This window comes from Otolemur garnettii, unplaced genomic scaffold (assembly GCF_000181295.1).
Source record: "Otolemur garnettii isolate 467f Iridium unplaced genomic scaffold, OtoGar3 scaffold00030, whole genome shotgun sequence".
Taxonomy (NCBI): domain Eukaryota; kingdom Metazoa; phylum Chordata; class Mammalia; order Primates; family Galagidae; genus Otolemur; species Otolemur garnettii.
The window spans coordinates 6145815-6168682 of NW_003852425.1; the positions used below are offsets into that span (position 1 = coordinate 6145815).

General features: G+C 40.2%; 1 pseudogene; it reads left to right on the top strand.

The window, feature by feature from the left end:
- Positions 1 to 2626: 2626 nt before the first annotated feature.
- On the top strand, positions 2627 to 4753 carry LOC100947765 (annotated as a pseudogene).
- Positions 4754 to 22868: the final 18115 nt, after the last annotated feature.

Here is a 22868-nt window from a genome sequence, read left to right on the forward strand (position 1 = left end):
GACGGAAAACAGGAAAAATTTTCCCAGAAAATAAAGGGGTCTGGGAGATGAGCAGCCTACCTCCATTAGATGGTGTGAAAAATAACAGTGGTTAAAAATATTGTTGACTAGATATATAATGAGGACAGATTAGGAAAGTGGTATGCATAAAAATGTGTTCTTTGAGTTGATAAGCAAATCACACAAAGAAGCTTTTTATCAAAGGGTAGCCATGAAAAAATGTTTTAAAAATGAAAATTCACAGGGTGGCAGAGCAAGATGGCAGACCACAGATAGTTCCTTTACAGCTGGACATGATGAGACTGGGAAGAGAAGAGATTCCAGGCACCTCTGGCTTGTGGGCTCTACCCAGAAACATCCCTTTGGGGGCACAGGGAAGCAGTGGGAGACTTCAGAACTCAAATAGGAGGACGAGAGTAGTAGAGAAGGTGCTTATAATGGGTCAGAGGTCGGCTGGCCATGGTGACTGTGGCAACAGAATCTGTAGCAGTGGTGAGAGTTTGCAAACAGGGAAGGCTTTCCCTGCAGGGGTTTTTTTTTTTTTTGGACATGGGCACTTGATTGAATTACCTTGGGAGACCTTGGGTGAGTAAGCAAGTAACTTTGAATAGTACCGAGAGGTCAGAACCGAGATACTGGGATAGAGCAGAGCTTTCATTATTCAGCTACAGGCCAAGCAGAGCCACTGTGGGAGAGCTGCCTGCAGGCTTGACCCTCAGGGTCCTAGAGCAAGGCCAGTTCTAGCATGAGGCTGGTTCTAGTATCCCTAATAAGTACCGTTGTTTCCCCAAAATTAAGACACTGTCTTATATTTATTTTTTCTCAAGAAGACACACTAGGGCTTGTTTTCAGGAGATGTCTCATTTTTATTAAGTATAATACAACAATCTACATTTATTCAAATACAGTTAAGTCATCTTCTTAACCTTATGCTGAATAACAGTTGGGTCAAGGAAGAGATAAAAAAGGAAATCATTAACTTCCTTGAGCATAATAATAATGAATACACAAGCTACCGAAACCTGTGGGACACTGCAAAAGCAGTCTTAAAAAGAAGATTTATCACATTAAATGCCTACATCAGAAAAACTGAAAGAGAGTACATCAATAACCTAATGAATCATCTCAAAGAAATGGAAAAGGAAGAGCAATCCAATCCCAAATATAGCAGAAGGAAAGAAATAACCAAAATTAAATCAGAAATAAATGAAATTGAAAATAAAAGAATCATTCAGAAAACTAATGACACAAAAAGTTGGTTCTTTGAAAAGATAAATAAAATTGATAAACAATCAGTCATATTAACCACAAATAGAAAAGTAAAATCTTTAATAACCTCAATCAGAAATTAAAAGGGGGAAATAACAACTGATACCACAGAGATACAAGAGATTATTTCTGAATACTACCAAAATTTATACCCATAAATTGAAAATTTCTGAAAATTTCTGAATACTACCAAAATTTATACCCATACCATCTTCCTAGGCTTAACCAAGAAGAAACAGATCTCTTGAACAGACCAATATTAGGTACTGAGACTGCAGAAACAATAAAGAAAACTTACAACAACAATAAAAAAAGCCTAGGATCAGATGGCTTCACATCAGAATTTTATCACACCTTCTAAGATGAGTTTGTACCTATACTGCAAAACCTATTCCAGAACACTGAGAAAGAAGGAACCTTCCCTAACATGTTCTATGAAGCAAACATCACCTTGATTCTGAAACCAGGAAAGGACTTAACCAAAAAGGAGAACTATAGACTGATTTCATTAATGAGTATCAATGCAGAAATACTCAACAAAAGATTGTAGCTACTCATTAAAAATATATATATATCACAATCAGGTAAGTGTCATCCCAGGAATGCAAGGTTGGTTTAACATACACAAATCCATAAATTTAAAACATCATATCAATGGAAGCATAAACAAAGACTATATGATCCTCTCAATGGGTGCAAAAAAATCATTTGACAGAATTCAGCATCCTTTTCTAACAAGAACACTTAAGAAAACAGGCATAGGTGGCACATTTCTTAAGCTGATTAAAGCATCTATGACAAACCCACAGCTATATATCACACTGATTGGTGTAAAACTGAAAGCTTTTCCATTTAGAACTGGAACCAGACAAGGATGTCCACTATTGCCACTATTATTCAACATAGTTCTGGAAGTTCTAGCCAATTCAATCAGGCAAGAGGAGGATATAAAAGGCATCCAAATGGGGGCAGAGGAGGTCAAATTCTCCCTCTTTGCTGATGATGTGATCTTATACTTAGAAAACCCCAGACACTCACACACTCCTGGAAGTCATCAAGAAATACAGTAATGTCTCATGGTATAAAATCAATGTCCACAAAACGGTAGCCTTTGTATACACCAATAACAACCAAGTTGAGAAGTAAATCAAGGATATAATTCTCTTTATAGTAGATTCAAAGAAAATGAAATACTTAGGAATATACCTAACAAAAGAGGTCAAAGATCTTTTCAAAGAGAATAATGAAACCCTAAGAAAAGAAATTGCAGAAGACACTAACAACTGGAAGACACTAACAAATACTATGCTCATGGGAGTGGGCTAGAGTGACAGCCAGTGGTGGAGCGGCTGGGCCTGTTGAAGAGAATTCAGCTTAGAAAACCACCAGCACAGGACAATGCAAGCCCACGAGTTGTTCCAGTATTTTCAAATGCCAGAGCTGGGTTGACTTCCGACAATACGTGTGCACTCTTCCAACCAACACACCTGTGGGCTTCGGGGCTTTTGCAGCACTCACCACTTTCTGGTACACCATGATACTCAAACCCCTGAAGCTGCCATGTGACCTCTCCATGCAATCAGTGGAAGTGGCGGGTAGATAAAGTGCTCAAAGATCCACACTGCTCGACAGTGATGAGCCCTTGGTATACTTCTGTGATGATGTCAGAACCTTGTATGAAGGTTTCCAGAGGGGTATACAGGTGTCAAATAATGGCCTTTCTTTGGGCTCTTGGAATCCAAACCAGCCCTATGAATGGCTTTCATATAAACAGGTTGCAGACTTGTCAGAATGCGTAGGCTCAGCGCTCATCCAGAAAGGCTTCAAGACTGCCCCAGACCAGTTCATTGGCATCTTTGCCCAAAATAGACTGGAGTAGGTCATTATTGAGCAGGGATGCTTTGCCTACTCCATGGTGGTCATTCCCTTGTACAATACCCTGGGGACTGAAGCCATCACATACACAGTCAACAAAGCTGAACTTTCTCTGATTTTTGTTGACAAGCCAGAGAAGGCCAGACTCTTATTAGAGGGTATAGAGAATAAGTTAACACCATGCCTCAAAAATCATAGTTCTCATGGACACCTTTGGTAGCAAGCTGGTGGAATGAGGCAAGAAGTGTGGGGTGGAAGTTACCAGCATGAAGGCAATGGAGGACCTGGGAAGAGCCAACAGGCAGAAGCCCAAGCCTCCAGCTCCTGAAGATCTTGCAGTAGTTTGTTTCACAAGTGGAACAACAGGCAACCCCAAAGGAGCGATGATCACTCATCAAAATGTAGTGAGCGATTGTTTAGCTTTTGTGAAAATGACAGAGAATACAGTCATTCCTTCCCCAGACAATATTTCGATATCTTTCTTGCCTCTGGCCCATATGTTTGAGAGAGTTGTAGACTGTGTAGTGCTGTGTCACGGAGCTAAAATCGGCTTTTTGCAAGGAGATATCTGGTTGCTTATGGATGACCTAAAGGTGCTTCAGCCCACTATCTTTCCTGTGGTTCCAAGGCTGCTAAACCACTTGTTTGATCGAATCTTTGGACAAACCAACACCACACTGAAGCAGTGGCTCTTGGACTTCGCCTCCAAGAGGAAGGAGGCCGAGCTTTGCAGTGGCATTATCAGGAACAACAGCCTGTGGGACAAACTGACCTTCCACAAAATACAGTCAAGCCTAGGTGGAAAAGTACGGCTAATGGTCACTGGAGCTGCCCCCGTGTCTGCCACTGTACTGACATTTCTGAGAGCAGCCCTCGGCTGTCAGTTTTACAAAGGGTATGGACAGACTGAGTGCACTGCCGGCTGCGGGCTGACTGTCCCTAGGGACTAGACGGCAGGCCACGTTGGTGCCCCAATGCCTTGCACCTTTATAAAACTTGTTGATGTGGAAGAAATGAATTGCATGGCTGCCAAAGGCAAGGGTGAGGTGTGTGTGAAAGGGGCAAATGTATTTCAGGGCTACTTGAAGGACCCACCAAAGACAGCAGAAGCTTTGGACAAAGACGGCTGGTTGCACACAGAGGACATTGGAAAGTGGTTACCAGACGGCACCTTGAAGATCATCGACAGGAATAAGCACATATTCAAGCTGGCACAAAGAGAATATATAGCACCTGAAAAGATTGAAAATATCTACCTGCAAAGTGAACCTATCACTCAGGTGTTTGCCCATGAAGAAAGCTAGCAGGCATTTCTCATAGCAATTGTGGTACTGGATGTTGAGACATTATCTTCCTGGGCCTGAAAGAAAGGATTTGATGGGACCTTTGATGAATTGTGCCAAAATAAGGATGTCAAGAAACCCATCCTAGAAGATATGGTGAGACTCTGGTCTCAAGCCATTTGAACAGGTCAAAGGCATTGTGTACACCATGAATTATTTTCTATTGACAATGGCCTCCTGACTCCAACAATGAAGGCCAAAGGCCAGAGCTGCAGAACTATTTCAGGCCACAGATAGATAAACTTTATTCCACTATCAAGGTTTAATGTGAGGAAGAACGTCAGAAGAACAGCATACTGCCACCGTCTCTTAAGCTACCAATGGCCTTCACGTTGGTACTTTTGACTATAGCAAGTCTAGGGAAGGAAATGTGCACGTTTAACTTGTCTGCTCAGGGTTCCTGTCATAGGAATATTAGAGGAAATGGAACACTGCCTTATAGTCACCTTGTGTTGTAGACAATGTTTATGGTGATACACAGTTCCCAAAATGAGCCTTAAAAATTGTAACAGAAAAACTATCAATATGTTAAGTTCTTTGAGACTTCCTCAGTTCAAAAGGTGGGTTTTAAAACTTCTCTGTCCCCTGTTTTTCTAAGCAAGGGATTAGGACTTTGCTATCCCTGAGACCTCTGCTACTTGTTGCAAATGCTATAGTCGCCTGCTGCTCTAAAGCATACAGTGCACTAGAGGGAAGCTGTCCCTTTAGAAATGAGAACAACTGTTCTGGCTGGAGAATGTCACAGGTGGACCAGAGATTTTTTTTTTTTAATCTCTACCAGCAACCCTTCCCCACCTCACAGGCACTTACACAGCCCTTCTGATCATGAGGGTCATAAAACACGTTCTTCTCTATGGTCCCCTTTTCCTCCTGTTGGACATGAGGTTTCCAGTAAACCAAAGGACACAGCCAACTAAGAATGGTACAGGTGCCAAGTCTCCATTGGCTTCTCACCACAGCAGAGTGCTCTTGGCCCCTGTTCTCCAGGCCAGATTCCCTCCCTCCATCCCATCCCAGGGGTTATTTAAAAATCTGCCTTAGATTCAACAGTGAAGAAAGCATTTCAAGAAAGAAAGCATGAGCTGGGTCAACCATGCTCAACTGTGATGTCCGAATAAACTACTTTATCTTCACTGAACCACTTGCCCGGTGTGTCTAACAGGCAATGGATATTTTTTCTTTTTTTTTTTTTATTGAATGTTAACTATGTACATTAATGCACTTAGCCAATGGATTTTTAATACAGTTTTCATATCAAAAAATTATGTCATGATTAACTTGCTTTTCTCCCCCCTAAAATAAACTCTCAGGCAAAGCATGTCTTTCAAAATATTAAGAAGGCTCGGCGCGGTGGCTCATGCCTATAATCCCAGCACTTGAGAGGCTGAGGTAGGTAGATTGCCTGAGCTCACAAGTTCGAGACCAGCCTAAGCCAGAGTAAAACCCCATCTCTAAAAGTAGCCAGGCATTGTGGCGGGTGCCTGTAGTCTCAGCTACTTGGGAGGCTGAGGCAAGAGGATTGCTTGAACCCAAGAGTTTGAGGTTGCTATGATCTAACACATCACAGCACTCTAGCAAGAGTGACCAAGTAAAATAAAAATATTAAGGGAGCAGATATACCTGGGTACTTGCTGAAATGGACAGAAATAAATGTTCTTACAGCATAATGCTTCTTGATTTCTATGAAATGTATTTGATAAGCCAAAGTAATTCTAGGATATAGAAATATTGAAAGATCATTACCTGGTATTAACTTCTCAAGGGATTTTTTTATGTTAATTCAGGAAATTAACATCAGTTCACTTTATTGAGAGTCTTGGCTACATTTGACTGAATTCAGTTGTCATTTATACATTCACAGTGACTGTTTTTGGATACATGAGAGTACATGTATTATACAAGCACAATAGGGTTTGCACTAAAGAACTGTCATTGTAATAACACTATTTGGTAGCCTAACTACATATATGTATTCTTAATTGCACAAAATGTCAATAATTTGTCACATTGGGGTTTTGAATATTTGCTTTAAGTGTCGGTTATTTCTGTGTTTTATAAACCAAAACAGAATTTCCAAAAATAATGAAGGAAGCCAAAATAAATACTTCTGTATTTCAAAAAAAAAAAAAAATACTATGCTCATGGCTGGGAAGAATCAACATTGTCAAAATATCGTACCCAAAGCAATCTACAGATTTGATGCAATCCCCATTAAAATACCATCAATGTATTTTGAAGAACTGTAAAAAATAGTACTTTGTTTTGTATGAAACCAGAAAAAAACTACACAGCTAAGGCTATTCTTAGTAACAAAAAGTCAGAGGCATCACCCTATCAGACTCTAGGCTATATTACAAGTACATAGTAACCAAAACAGCATGGCATTTTAGTACAAAAAATAGAGACATAGACATATGAACAGAATAGAAAACCAAGAGATGAAACCAGTCTCCATTTGCCATCTGATCTTTGATAAACCAAACAAAAGCATATAGTGGGGAAAAGAATTTCTACTCAATAAATGGTGCAGGGAAAACTGGATAACCATATGTAAGAGACTCAAACTTGACCCATACTTTTCACCCCTTACAAAAATTGACTCAAGATGGATAAAGGACTTAAATCTAAGGCACAAAACGATAAAAATCTTAGAAAAAAGTGCTGGGAAAACACTTGATAGTGTTGGACTGGAGAAAGATTTAATGACAAAGACTTCAGTGGCCATTGCAACAACAACAACAATTAACAAATGGGACTTAATTAAGCTGAAAAGCTTCTGCACAGCCAAGGACACAACAAGTAAAGCAAAAAAAAAAAAAAAAACCCTTCAGAATGGGAAGAGATATTTGCAGGGTATGAACTGACAAAGCATTGATAACTAGAATCTTCAGAGAACTCAAATTAATCAACAGAAAAAGAGTAAACAATCCCATCTACCTCTGGGCAAGAGATATGAACAGAACCTTCTCTGATGAATACAGACAAATGGCTAACATTTGAAAAAATGCTCATTCTTCCTGATCATCAGAGAAATGCAAGTCAAAACTACCCTGAGATACTTCTTAACCCCAGTGAGACTAGCCCACATCACAAAGATGCAAAGCTGCAGATGTTGGTGTGGATGTGAAGAGAAGGGAACACTTTTACACTGCTAGTGGAACTGCAAACTACTACAACCTTTTTGGAAGGAAGTATGGAGCATCCACAAGGAACTCAAATTAGATACCCCATTTGATCCTGCAATCCCATTACTAAGCATCTACACAAAAGAAAAGAAAAAAATCATTTTATCATAAGGCCATTTGCACTGTTAATTGCAGCTCAATTTACAATCACCAAAATGTGGAAACAGCATAAATGCCCACCAATCCAGGAATGGATTAGCAAGCTGTGGTATATGAATACTGTGGTATAGGAATACAACAAAAAAGATGGCGACTTTACATATTTTGTATTAACTATTAACCTGGATGGAGGTGGAACACATTCTTCTCGGTGAACCATCACAAGAATGAAGAAGCAAGAATCCAGTGTACTCAATTCTAATATGAAGGCATTAGATGATCTAATACAAGGTGGGAATAGGGGAATAAGGGATGGGCAGAAGGGAGGCAAGAAGGGAAGGGTGTATGGCACACTTCTTGTGGGTGGGACACAATTACAAAAGGGACTTCACCTAACAACTGCAATCAGTGTAACCTAATTCTTTGTACCCTCAGTGAATCCCCAACAATTCGAACAATGAAAATTCATAATTTTTCCCTAATTTATTAGACTTTTATATGATACATGTCAGTTTTACATGTGATTTGATAATTTAAACACAGTACCCCTCTCTGGGCCTCTTCAATGATGAAGCATGAAGTAGTAAGAACAGTTAATGATCTGCAAGCCAGAATATTCTCTAGGACCAGCTCCCAGGCCAACCTACTGGGATTACTTTGGCTAAACCTGGAAAATGACTCTAACCAAACTTAGAAAGGGGTAAATTGATTGTCATGAAGATTTGGCTCTTAGTACTACTTCCTGTACTTAATATATACCTTTGGGGGTTTTGCTTGTTACTTAGCACAACCACCCCATGATATCAGCAGCATTAGCCTCATCTTACACATGAAGAAACTGAGGCCCTGGGGTCAGAGCCCAGGTCTGTCAGACCTTAATGCCTGTATCTTCATCCCCTCTACCACTCTGTCTCCAGCTTGTCCCTAGAGATTCCTTGTCCTTCAGATGTCTCTGAGGGTGGAAGTGTGAGAAGAGCACCACCATCTTTGCCCTGCAGAATGTAGTTTGGAGTTTGCTCAATTGAATAAGGGTATCTAGTAGGTATATTTGTTTAGAGTTAATTTTATGTGTCAACTCAACCAAAGTACAGCATGCCCAGGTAAACATTACTGAATGTGTCTGTAAAGGTGTTTCCACATAAGATTAGCATGTCAAACTGCAGACTCAATAGACTGCCCTCTGCAACATGGGTGGCCCTCATTCCTTTAGTGAGGGTCCCAGTAGAACAAAAGGTGGAGGAAAAAGGAATTTTCCCCTTCTTATTTTTCCTGCTTCAGTAGTTGAGCTAGGGCAACTCATTTCATCTTCCCTTGCCTTTCAACTGGGATTTATACCTCTGGTTCTCAGACCTTGGGATTTGAACTGGCTTTCCTGGGTCTCCAGCTCACAGATAGCAAGTCAGCAGATCAAGGGACTTCTAACACACTCCATAATTGATATGAGTCAATTACTTCCAATAAATCTCAAGAAAGAGAAAAAAAGAGGTTTGACAATTAAGTTCACAAATTTGCCACCTTGCACTTACCTTGGCAACACTGTACAAACAAGTTGGTAAGGTTTCGTAACCTTGGTATATCAATGTCTCACAGCTGTGTTCATGTCATTGTGTGGTGTTATCTTGCTGAGTGGCATTCATTATTCTTGTTGTATGGTTCTGTGTGCCACCAGAAAAATGTCAGAGCTTAAATTAGAGCAATAAACATTCATAAATTTCTTTTTAAACTTGGCCAGAGTGGAACTGAAAGCAAGGACATGTTAGTCCAAGTTTATGGGGATAATGCCATTAGAAAAATGGCAGTGTATTAATGGATTAAATGTTTTTCTGAGGGAAAAGAGTCACTGAAGAAGAGAGGTCATAGTGTCTAGTAATGAGCAGAATTTACAAAAACATCACAAAAATTCACCAAATTGTGCATCAAAATCATTGGCTGGCTGTGAGAAGCACAGCAGACTAAGTAAACATCAATTGAGAAATAGGGAAATCTTAACAGAAAGCCTTGGCCAACCACTCACAGCTCTTCATCACAATAATGCACCAGCTCACACAGCACTGTTTGAGACCAGTTTATAGCCAGTAAACAAAGAACTGTACTGGAACACCCTCCCTACTCACCGGATCTGGCCCCCAGTGACTTTTTTCTTTCCCCAAAGATATGTCCAAAGATATTTTGATGACGTTCAAGACTTTAAGGGTAATACTACAACAGTTCTGATGGCCATTCCAGAAAAAGAATTCCAAAACGCTTTGAAGGGTGGGCTAGGTGCTGGCATTGGTGCACAGTTTCCCAAGGGGAGTATTTCATAGGTAGTGTAATATTTTTTCTGGAATGAGTTCACAGACTTAATTGTCAGACATGCACACATACAAACTCTGGGCCACGGCATGGCCAGCCTCTCCTCCTCTTTGCCATCCTTCTGTTTTATGTACTCCAGCCCTTGCTGCTTATGAATTTTGTGACTTTGGGCAAAGCCTGAGCTTCTTTCCTCTGCACTGAATTGGGAATGACAGCCGGACCTGCCTGTGGAGAGTAATGGGACATGGCATGTGGAACGCATGTTGCAGCCCCTTGCACAACATGAGGACTCGAGGAATATTAGGATGATTTCCATTCCCTCTTCTATACTGGTTCCTGTGCTTCTCCCACCTGCAGGCTTTCCCACCTCTCCTGTGTGATCTCCCTCCTGTGCTCCTCCTCTTTTCAAAACAGGTCAGGTTTATCTTCCTCCAGCCCTCTTATCTCTCTCTTTGCTGGCTCAAGGACTTCACTTACTTCAGTCATGTCACAGCCAGATAGTTGTCCTCAAGCACATTTTATCATTGCTGAAGAAACAGTACCCCAGGCCCTGGTGCTGGCTTCTGAGCAGGACCCCTGTCAGGGACTAAGCCATGACACCCAGGATGCTTACTGAGAAAAGGAAGGCTGAAGCACTGAGATCATTATCCAGCATCAGAGTTTAGACAGGAGGACAGAACAGATACAGGCTGCCATTCTTAAGCCTGGGTGAAAACAGCTACGGAGGTTCTCAGAATAGTCACTCCCAGCGTAGGGTGCAAGGTGATGGCTGTGCAGGTATTTGGCTACTTATAAGTAAGCACTGGCAATATGCTTAGTCATGTCCTGACCTCTCCTATAAAAATTAGGCCAGAAGTCAAATTCCCACATGAATGCTTTCTACTCCCAATGTTTCTGTAGCCAAATGTCTACCACCGTGAAGGTCACGGAGCCCTCCTAGCCTTCTTACAAGCAGAGCAGACAATAAAAGACCATTAGCAGACAAGAGCCTGGCCCTTCACCTGCGACTTTTTGTACTCATGGAAGCAGATGGCCGTTTTATGATGAATCAAAATGGACAGTTGTCCAGGGAAGCAAAAGATGAGGACATGTCCTCATCTCTAAAAATCCAAGAATTATTCCTTAAACAGCACAAATAAATTATTTGACAATTGTTCAAAGCCAAAGTCTCCTATACCTTGCTAGAGACACAACTGTAAGAGGGACTTTACCTAACAAATGCAATCAGTGTAACCTGGTTCCTTATAGCCTCAATGAATCTCTAACAACAAAAAAAAGGATGAAGGCCCAGTAGAAATTCACCAAATCCAAATACCTACAGGCAATGCCACCTATAGGTTTGAATTACTAAACACGGTTTTAACTTGGAAAGTGAGCAGCCAAAACACATTTGTAATCATTAGCAATGTTTGCAGGAAGTAATGGATATTGCTAAACTGTCTCCTAAAGCATTTGCTTAAGTGGGTAAACAGCAACCCTCTTATGACATAATTCCTCAGTTAATTAGAAAGAATCCTTTCTTCATACACGATATGAAGCAAATTATCAACCTAATCCTGGCCAAATACTCACAAAATCAATATCAATGGAGATAAAGAAAACAGTAATGTACTTCATTCTTTACACTTTTTAAAATCAAAATTCTACGATTTGTGATGTAACTTTCATCAGATAATCAGGAAGTTTTCCAGTTATTGAAAAGTTCTCCCTTTGCCTCTTTGACTACGGAGGCTCTCCATCTGCCAAGGCTCTCCATCTCCATCGCTCTGCTTTCCTGAGATGCACTGTCTCCTTCTGTGGCAGTGACTCCCTGGTTTTGCAGTAGGGATCCCCCTCTCTCACCCTCTCTCTCTTTGTGACTTGGCTTCTACATGGCACAGCCACTTCACCTACAAGGAACAAGAACCACCTCCCCTGTTCTCTAAGCTCTATCTGTTCCCATTCTCTCAGGATAGAGACCTGAATTCTCTACTCCTTTATTCTGGTGGCAGTTTTTATTTACAGCTCCTAAAGGTTCTCATTTAAATGCCTGCCAGTTGTCTTTGCAACCCAATTCCAAAAGCCTAAGAAAGAAATTCTGGGTAGCATAAATACCTAACAAGGGTCTAAGGAGTTACTGCCAAGGTACAAGGCTTATATGAGTAGAAACCTGAGTGGCTCATTCCTCATAAATTGGGATCAAATACCGGAGGAAAGGGCAGGCTCTTTAGCTGGCGGATTCCCTAAAGGTTGTCTGCTGCAATCTTCCTCCCTAATTACAACTTTCTTCCCCTGGGTGAGCCAACCTTTCCCAAATCACCCAGAGTAGCCATTTCATTTCTCAAGTGAAGAGAGTTTACCAGGATTCAAACAAGGTTGCAAAACTTTGTAAGTCTAGCACCAACAGCGGCTAGAAAGAGACTCTGACACTGACATATCACTGGCAGCACTGGTGTCATCTTTTCCTATGAGGGGTGATGACAGTTATTCAATTTATTAGGGAGGATTTTCACAATACTAAATCATCAGAACTCTTCCGAGGGAGGTGAGTCCTTTGACATTATCAGGCCTACCAAGACATTAATAGGGGACAGCAATCTCATCCCAGGCCCCTCTGTGAGCTATACAGTCATCCCCTGAAACTCTAAGTCCCTATAAATTAACCTAATAATGCCACTCCAGACACCATAACCTACACCCTCTGGCTTAACAATGTGTAGCCAATCACTAGTCAACGTTATTTCTGCAAACCAATGAGAATTCCTTACAAACAACTTCATATCAGCCCGTTCCCTGTCCCCCTTTTTAGCTTTTACAAATCTGCTCGTAACAAAGGTGGAACAGATGTCAAGTCATCTCCAAGGTTACCTTCTTGAGTCTGAATCTTCCAGGCAGCTGTCCTCACGTTGGCTCAGGTAAAATCTTTAAATTATATTTGGTGCCTCAGCCTCTCCCTGTTAGGTCGACCAGCTTTAAATAATCCACTGCTTTTAAGCAATGTTTCTAGTAGTTAACGCACAGCAGAGAATGTTAATTTGATGTCTAACTTGCATGATGCTAGCCATGGCCAAAACAACAGTGAAGCATTTTCCTTTTACTATACAAACGGTTGGTATTTAATACAACGCTTAAAAGGTAAGTGAGCAAGGGAAAAAAACTGCATAAATTAGACAAGTTGGAATTTTCCTGAAACATAATTATTGTCCACATTTTGCTGCTCAGAAGCATATTTTTAATAAGCTTAACCATGTGGAATAATCATTAGTTTAGCGACTTTATCCTGCTAAATTGATTCAGAGGAAAGAGATTCCCAGAATGGAGAATTAGAACTTCTCCATACAACATTACCACAGAGATTCTATTAGCAGATAGATGTAAGCAGACGTGGAATTATTTTTACATTATGTAGATTCCACCAACTAACACCGTGAAGGGAAAAGAAGATACACGCTATGTGGTGTCACTCAGCAAAAACCTCATCAGAAATCTTAGAATTGAATTGAGAGTCTGAGCCAAGCTATAAATCCTGCATTACCTCGTGAAACCTTCTGATTGCCTAAGGCCATCAGGTAATGGTCTGTTTTGATTTCCTCTTCCTATAAATTATAAGCTCCACGAGAGCCTAATGCTTGGCAGGAGTGGACACTTAGCAAATATTGGTTGAATGATTGATTATAAAAATTCCAACACTGAGGTGCTGACTGAAGGCAAATAGATTAGCAAGAAATAATCCAGTTTCCCATTTCCAGGATAACCTATACAGTTATTCCATTTCAGTCGTGGTCTGTGAAAGGGGCCAGATGGTGGCTGTTTATTTCATTTTCTCAGCTGTACACTAGAACCTTCAACAGTGCCTGGCACAAGTGAGCATTTGTTAAATGAGCAAATGGATTTCATCAAAGCCGTTGAGGATACAGAGGAAGAGTCCACATCAATTTACCTTTTCACACACAGAACCATCCTTCTACATAGCCACTTCTAATCTAAATGATGACTCAATAGGAAAACCACATATGTAAAAATATATATGAAAAGTTTGGAAAAAGGACTTGGGAGAGAAGGGAAAGCTGGCCGCCGTTGTGCCTCCTGTGGGTTGTCACTCACTAGTTGGGTCTGGAACTGACAGGGATCAAACCCTGCCACTCCAAAGTATGTCAGTTAGCGTAAGGATTATTTGAGCTAAAGGAGTTGAGATTAAACAGATGTAAAAAAGAAGCCTTCCCTGAGCTTCCTTTATCTGACTGGAAGCAGAGGCGCCTGAGAATGGGGCCTGCTATAGATTTCCTCTCCTGGGCAAGTGTGTGGCCATGAAGAGGACAGAAAGTTGGCACTGAGACCACCTGCACGGACAAACCCTGCTGAAATAACCCGCATCCACCATCACTTTCCCCCATTTATCTCCATGCCCACAATTTACCAGCCCACAGAAGCTCGTCTTATATTTCCATAATTAAATGCTCTTTGTTAAGAATTGCATATAAGGCCTGTGGCTCAGTAAGTAGGGCGCTGGTCTCATATACTGAAGGTGGCAGGTTCAAACCCAGCCCCAGGTGAACTGCAACAAAAACATAGCCGGGCATTGTGGCAGGTGCCCGTAGTCCCAGCTGCTCAGGAGGCTGAGGCAGGAGAATCTCCTAAGCCCAGGAGTTGGAGGTTGCTGTGAGCTGTGAAGGAAAAGCACTCTACCGAGGGCAATAAAGCGAGACCGTGTCTCTACAAAAAAAAAGAATTGTATATAAATTCTGAGGTCGATGCATTCCTTTGAGTCTTCTTTTCTAAGAAGGTGTCATCAAATAAAATGCATATGCCTTTCCTCCTGTAAATTCGTCTTTTCTCAGTCCGACTTTCAGGGCCTCAGCTAAGGAAATTAAGAGGGTAGAAGAAAAAGGTGTTTCTCCTCCCCTACGCGACCTTGGACTTTTTCTTCTCTACATTAAGTATATAATTTCACACCACTCCTTTCCGTGGTGATTTGAACTTGGATGAGGAGGCTGAGATCTGAGGTCTTTACTCTCTTCACTCATGTGACTCATGAGTGCATGAAAGATTCTAGGCAGCTCCCAGGGCTCAGGAGTGTAGCAAGAGGGACCTTGAGTAGGCCTGAGAAAGAACCCCAGACTGATGAGACACTGAAAATCGCCCAAATAAGGGTAGTCTTATGTAGAGGTCTTTAAAGCAAAGAAACAAAACGTTTTCTCAAATTTTCAAAAACCCTCTAAGGAGGCAGGTCTTTAAGGGTCTCACAAGGATCCTGCGTGAGTCACTGTCCATCCTTCGTAAATGCACTGCTGTCTCAGGATTCCAAGTCAAAACATGAAACAATTCAGATGCTGGCTATTTGATTAAATTAACCTCAGCCTTTCAAATCTCCAGATACAAAAAATTAGCCAATAGAAGGAATCATTTTCTGTGAACTAAGAAGTTAGGAAGAGATACCAGGTACAAACATAAGACATTTTAAAGTACTATGTCCTTGCTCCCCTGTGCATAATGGATGCCATTCATCTTCTCTGAAATTATTTTAATTCTATCTGGAAAAGAAAACACCATTTAACATAGACATTTCCTGTTTCTCTGCCTACATACTTATTTGCATTTTCAGCTCTTAATTAGGTTTGTAATATAAAAGATGTTCTTTACATTTACAGACCTTTGAGATTAATGGCTTTATTCTGTTTATGTACTTCACCGGACTATCCCCAGAAACATCTTTCAGGCCCAAAGCCAACAGAAATAATTGGTGAAAAGGATCAAACTGGGTCAATGTGTTTTTGCCAAAGCTCATGTGACCAGGAGCCCTTTAAAGGCAGAGACGGCATTCTGATCTCTTTGTTATTTCCCTTTATTTCTCGTTTTAAAGCCTTCGCTTGGTGATGCCATCCACGCCTAGGAATTGCCAACTGTTAGAATTCCCTAGAGCCCCAACCTTTACTCTGAGATCTAGAACCAACTAGCAACTGCCCACCTGACATTCTCTTTTTAACGCTTCAAACACCTCTCAAAATCCACAGATCCAAATCTAAACCCATCGGCTGCTCCTGAATTCCCCCCAAATACATGGGTCTCTTCCAGTATTATCTGTCTCCATGACCAGAACTACTATCCATTCAGTTATCCATCTCTTTAAGGGCTGATTTTTACCTCCTAAAGTAACTTTAAAATCTGATTCATCTCCTGTATTTCTAGTAGCACCACCCTAGTCCAGACAACATTATCCTTGACTGCAATGCTCATCCTACCAATCTTCCTGAACTCATTCCTACCCTTCTTCAACCCGTTCTTGCCTGGGCAGCCAAAGTGATCTTTCAAGTCTGAAATATGCCCCATCCATCCTGATAAAGATTTTTTTAAAAACCAGAACTAAATCCTTAACCCAGTATAAAAGGGTCCTCTTGGCCACGTCCATTCCTCTACAATGACTGTGACTCGATATTATACAGCCCCTTCTCCATGCTCTGACTGGAGTTGTAACTTTACCATGTATGTAAATCACTAATAAGTCTGATATCTCACTGGACTAAAGGCTTTTGAGGGCAGAAAAAAATACACATTTTTAAATTTAAATTTTATTCCAGCATAGTACAGTTTCTAGCACCAGCAGCTCCTCATCAAATAGTCATTCAATAAATGAAGGAGCAGATGGCCTGTTATCGAAGGATAAGTAGCTACCTGTAGATCTGATTTCAGTTTGACGTAGATACAGGATGCCACTTTCCTAAGTAACTCTTCTATCTGTTCCAGGATTTTTAAAATTCCAGGACTAAGACATAAGTCCTTCTTATTCCTTTTTATTCCACTATTAGAAAGAAGCTTAAAATAGAAATGTCCTTGAGAGCTGGAATATTGAGGCCCTGGAGATGGTACGTCAAAGGAAAAAAGGAAGCTAAGAGTAGGGCTGCTTATGTTGCCAGGTCCCGAGGCCTCAGAGGAGTCCCCTGACAACAGATCCTGCAAGATTTTCTGTTTCTGGGGCTTTCTCTCCTCATAGCTGCAGATTTAATTCCATTCCCTAGAGTCAATTCTGTCTGAAGGCAAGAGAAATTTATAGAGTTAAGAATCCTAAGTGCTGTGGGATTCACCTGAGATGGTCTTGACCTTGTACCTTAGTCATAAGAGCTGCGTTTCTTTTTCCAAGCCCTCTCCTGAAACTTTTGCCCTAGTCCTGATAATTTACTTAAAATAGCTCTTCTTCAGACTCGTGTCTTTCTTGTTCTTTCTGGCATTGACTCCTTATCTGACTTGGTCTGTTTTGTGCTGTTAGCATAAAATGTCTGAGACTACATAATTATTAAAAAAATTATTGGTCACAGTTCTTAAAGCTGAAAAGTCCAAGATCAAGGCACTAGTAGGTTCTGTCTGGTGAGGTGCATCCTTAGGAGGGAGGAATGTTGTGTTCACCCATGGCAAAAGGCAGAGGGCAAGAGATGAAAGCTGCCTAAAGCTGCTTTTAAAAGGCCCTGCCTCTTCATACTGTCATGATGGCAACACCAGAGATTTGAAGGAGACACATGCACACCATAACATCAGCCATTCTCTTGCAAGTCCCTCCCAGGAATTAGAGTACTTTCAGAGAGCCCCATGCTTTGACAGGGACATGCTACCAGCTGACAAACCCGAAGATGGTGAACATCCTCTACATTTGCCAGGACCTCCATCCCGGGGCCCTCTCACTTTTGGGGCATTAAGGAGACACAGTTTTGAACCCCTTCTTAGACTGTTAAGTGGACTGTTATCAGCGGGTTTTCCATCATTCAAACCCTTCTTCTGGAGGGTCTCTGCTCCACATGAATGTACAAGTCTAATTACAAACCCCAAGTTCTTCCCACTTGTCCACCCCATTATATTCAATTGGTCATATTTAGTTATGTCACTACTCTGTACAATGGTATGGCTAAGTCAACAACAAAAAATGTGTGCATCTCTGGAGAAAAGATATAATTACCTCTGAACTAGTTGCAGAGGAACTAGACATAATTACCTCTAGCCAACTAACTCTAAGCTGGCCACCCCTACTTATGCCATCCTCCTGATGTCCATGCCCTCATGCAATCCCTTGTCTTGGCATGTTGGCTTGGACTGTGGCTTGCTTTGAACCCAGAGAATAAGGCAAAGTTGATGACAAGTAACTCCACTGATTACATTATATAAAACTAACTTCTCTCCTATTAGCTGACCTTAACCACTGACTCTCTCCATTGCTGGCTTGGATGCAGTAAGCTGCCCTATGGAGAAGGGTACATGGCAAAGACTTCACAGCAGTCTTCAGCCAATTGCCAGCCAGGAACAGAGGCTTCTGTCCAGTGACCCCCAGGGTACTGAATCCTACAAATAACCACCTGCTTGGAAGCAGATCCTTCCCACTCAAGTAGCAGATGAGACCCCAACCCTAGGTGACACCTTAAGCACTAAATGAATCTCTGCCAAGATTGGTGTGGCACAAAATCAAATATTGGTGAGATCACAAAGCACCTACAACTCACACACTCCTAATAAGAACATAAATAAACCACTCTGCAAAATGTTTTGTCAAATTCTTGTAACTTTACACATTTATCTTGTAATCCAATAGTTCCATTCTTATTTTCCCAAGAAAAATGAACACATATGTCCACAAAATAACTTTTAAACAATTCCCTATTGCAACTTTAACCATAAAAGCCCCAAACTGAAACCAACCCCACTGTCAAGTGATAGAATTGATAAACAAATGTTGGCCCATTCATTTAATGGCATATTACTCAACAATAATAAAAGGAACAAATCACTGATAGGTGCAACACCATACCTGAGTCTCGGAAATGTTATGCTGAGATAAGGAAGTAAGAAATCTCACTCCCAATAAATACAATTTTATTATTCCTTTTTCATTGAAGTTCAAGATAAAGAAAAACTAATCCGTGAAAGAAGTCAAAGGTATGATAGAAATTAATTTGAAGAGAGCAGAAAAGAAATTTTTAGTGATGAAAGTATTTTAAATCTTGATCGTGTTGTTGAATATGTGGGCAAAAGTTACCAAATTATAAAGTTAAGGTTTGTGTGATTCACTGCGCATAAATTTTGCCTCAATTAAAAAAAGACAAGAGAAACAGTGAATAATTTTATAGAAATAAATTTGACAGCTTAGACAAAATTAACAATTTCTTCCATTATATGATGAGGAAACACATTTTTAGCAAACTAGAAATCAAAAAATTTAATAAAGCATAGATAAAAAATTTGAAAGTCTAACTTTTCTGGTGAAATTTAGAAACATTTCCCTTCGAGATTTTCCCTGTCATGAAATATGAAAGTTTGCTAAAACCAGTTCTATTCAACACTGTCCTGGAGAGTCTAGAAAAATAAATAAAACATATAAAGATAGGACATGAGGGCAGCATCACTATTTTTAGATAACATAATAAGATACACATTAATTTTTAGCAAGTCCATTACAAAGTCTATATAGTTGAATTAAAACATCAAAATAATGCCATTTCTAATACTTTTAAATACCATTAAAATCTTGTAATAAGTTTAATGAAAGAAATGTAACCAAAAAATTGCTGCAAAATGCCACCAAGAGAAATTAAGAAACATTAAAGAAAGGGAAAATAAGTGGAGTCTTTCAAGAATTAGAAGACTCACTGTTGTAAAGCAACAGTTCTCCACCTAGGGGGTGTGACCCCTTTAGGAGTCGACCCTTTCACAGGGGTCGCCTAATATCAGATATTTACATACGATTCATAACAGTAGCAAAATTATCGTTACGAAGTAGCAACGAAAATAATTTTATGGTTGGGGGTCGCCACAACATGAGGAACTGTATTAAAGGGTCGCAGCATTAGGAAGGTTGAGAACCACTGTTGTAAAGACTGACGCCAAATTGATACACGGATTCAAAGCAATCCAAATAAAAATCCTAGCAGTTTTATTTTGGTGGAAATGGACAGGCTCATTCTAAAATGCAAATAACACAAAGAATGAAAACTAGGAAAGGCAATCTCAAAGAATAAAGAAAATTCACGCTGTCAGATATCAAGTTTATTACAAAGATGTAACAGCAAAAGCAGACCAGTACTGGCACAAAAGCAGACAAGCAGACTGTTGGAACCAAGTTGAGAGTTCTGAAGCAAGCTCACACATGGACGAGCTTCCCTTTAACAAAGATGCCTGCAGTGCAATCAGAAATAGTAGTTTCCTCAGTGAATTGTGCTGATTAATTGGATAATCGTATGGGAGGGGGGAAATAACCGTGACCCTTAGACTTCATGCATAAAAATAAGTTCCAGATGGATTAAGACTTAAATGAGGAAGGTAGAACTATAAAGCTTGTAAAGGATTACAGAGAACACCTTCATGGCTTCGCAATTGCCAGAGATTTCTTAAAGAAGACAAAAACAGCATAAAGCAAAAACAAGAAGGTTGATAAACTGGATTCAATGTGAAACTTCTGTTCATAAAAAGTTACGGAAGAGGTAAGAAGATAAACCAGTGAAAGAGCTTTTTAATACATATACATGAGAACACTCCCGGAATCTATGAAGATTTTATACAAATCAATGAGAAAAAGAAGACAATCTAATTTTTAAAATGAGTAAAAGTATGGAACAGGCATTTCACAGAAAAAGACACCCAAAGGTTTGATTAAAAAAATGGAAAAATCCTCCATGTCAGTAGTCATCAGGGAAATCCAAATTAGAGCACCAATACAACATGATACGCACCTGCCAAGACAGATTAAAATAAAGCAAAAAATAAGACTAAGTATTAGCAAGGATGGGGAGCAACTATACCCTCATATGCTATTGTTGTAATTTTAAATTATACAACCACCTTGAAATTAATAAAACCAAACAGGAAACCCTTTGGGGGTATATACTAAGGCTGCGTGTGCATGGTCCTGTGAGCTAGCAACGCCACTCCTGGATGTGTACACTACAGAAATGAGTGTAAATGTGCAAGAAAAAACTTGTACAGGAATGTTTAGTACAACCCTCTTAATAATAGACCAAAGTTGTAAACCACCCCAAACATGCATGACTGTAGCATGGGTAAATGACAAAATTCAAACAATGGGATATTGTATGGCAAGAGGATTAATTAAAGCAAATCAGCTTTAAAAGATTAATACATAAACTGTTAATGATAGAAACCAGATATTGCATACAGGAGTGTTCACTGTCAAATGCTTTCAACTTTTCAAAATGTTAGAAAATTTTCACGGTTAAACATGAGATAAAAAGAGTAGAACAAATATTTCAGCAACATGACTAGTTCAGAAGAAAAACGTAAGTTGACTAACTATACTATAAATACCACAATGATTTAGAAAGCATTGGATAAGTGATCGTACATTTGATAGAAATACTATGACATATCTCAGAATAACTGTAACAAGAAAGGATAATTTAGATGGCATTGACAAATTCTACTTTGAACTGACCCCGACAGAGAAAGTAAGTATATATTGCCAAGAAAAAGTGGCTGAAGACCGGGACTTACCAGAGTCCACCTTTAGACATTCATGAACTTCCCTCAGGACTAACTTTAATTCCTGAAATTTTCATGAACCTAATAAAAGAAGAAAGCAAGTATGACAATCCATTAGCAACAAAGCAGCCTAGTATTTTGGCGGCAAAAGTCATGTGAAATATATTGGATTTTTCAAAATAAAATTACATCATTTGATCATCGGAATCCAGGCCTGCATAAGGACGCTCCACATGGAAGCACAGCCTACCTCCATATTTTTAACACTGAAGATTGATTTATGTCTTTTTATCAATTCAATTTTGTTTGACTTAGAGATGACCCTGTATTGACTTCTAACAGGAAGAATACCAGAAGCATATAAGAGTACCCTAAAGACGCTATCAAAGAAGCTGGTGTGATGTTGCTCTTGGTTTTTTAGCAAGTTTTTGCATTTGGCTTTTAAATATAAAAATACCCTCATATCCGTATCAAACGTCTTCCTGTAATAGTTATTTATACCTCACTTATTTACATTGATAGAGACCTCAACAGCTCAAAAACCAAAACACCTGTGAAGATGAGCAGCGTGAAGGCACAAAGGCTCTGTGCGGTGTGCAGAGGTGCACAGGAAGAGTCGCTGCCACCTGGGATCTGACAGCTCTAGGGCAGGGGGAGGATTTATCTGAGAGTACACTGAGGTCTAGTTATCGACAGAACATTTCCCAGAGTAAATGACTGCACTCGTGATGAATAAAACTATCGCAGTGTAACATGTTCATTCATGAATCAGAAGAGACGATCAAATAGGTGGCCCCACTTAACGTCTCGTGACCTTGAGCTTTCCTCAGCACATTTTTGTTCTTTCAACAGGACTATTTCCCTTGCCTGAGCGTCAGCTTCTCTCTTCACCTTCAAGAGCTTGCAATGAACCCTGCTTGAACATCCTCCCTTATCTCTCTTCCTCTCCCTTCCTTTTCCAGCCTATCTTCTTCATTCAGATTTCAGCAGAGATAGAACTTACTTTCTCAGGAAATCTCCCCTCACCCCCCGGTTCTGAGTTGCGTCACCCTCTTATGCATTCCCATAGCATCCTATCATGGTGCTTTTGTCACTGTTGTATATTTTCCAATTCGTGTCTATGTTTTCTTCCTTATAAGGAGAAATTTCATAGGTCTGGAACATTTTTTAGAGCCAGGAACTAGGTAGGGTGTTGCAAACAAATGTGCTGCACTTGGTGCCTTGAAAACCAGGGTTGGCGTCATTGCCATGAACAATATAGGAATGGCGCCACCTACAGCTGTGTATTATATGAACAGCAGCTGGGTCCACTATAATCATTTCACGGGCTGACGTGGTCAAGTCTGAAGAATAT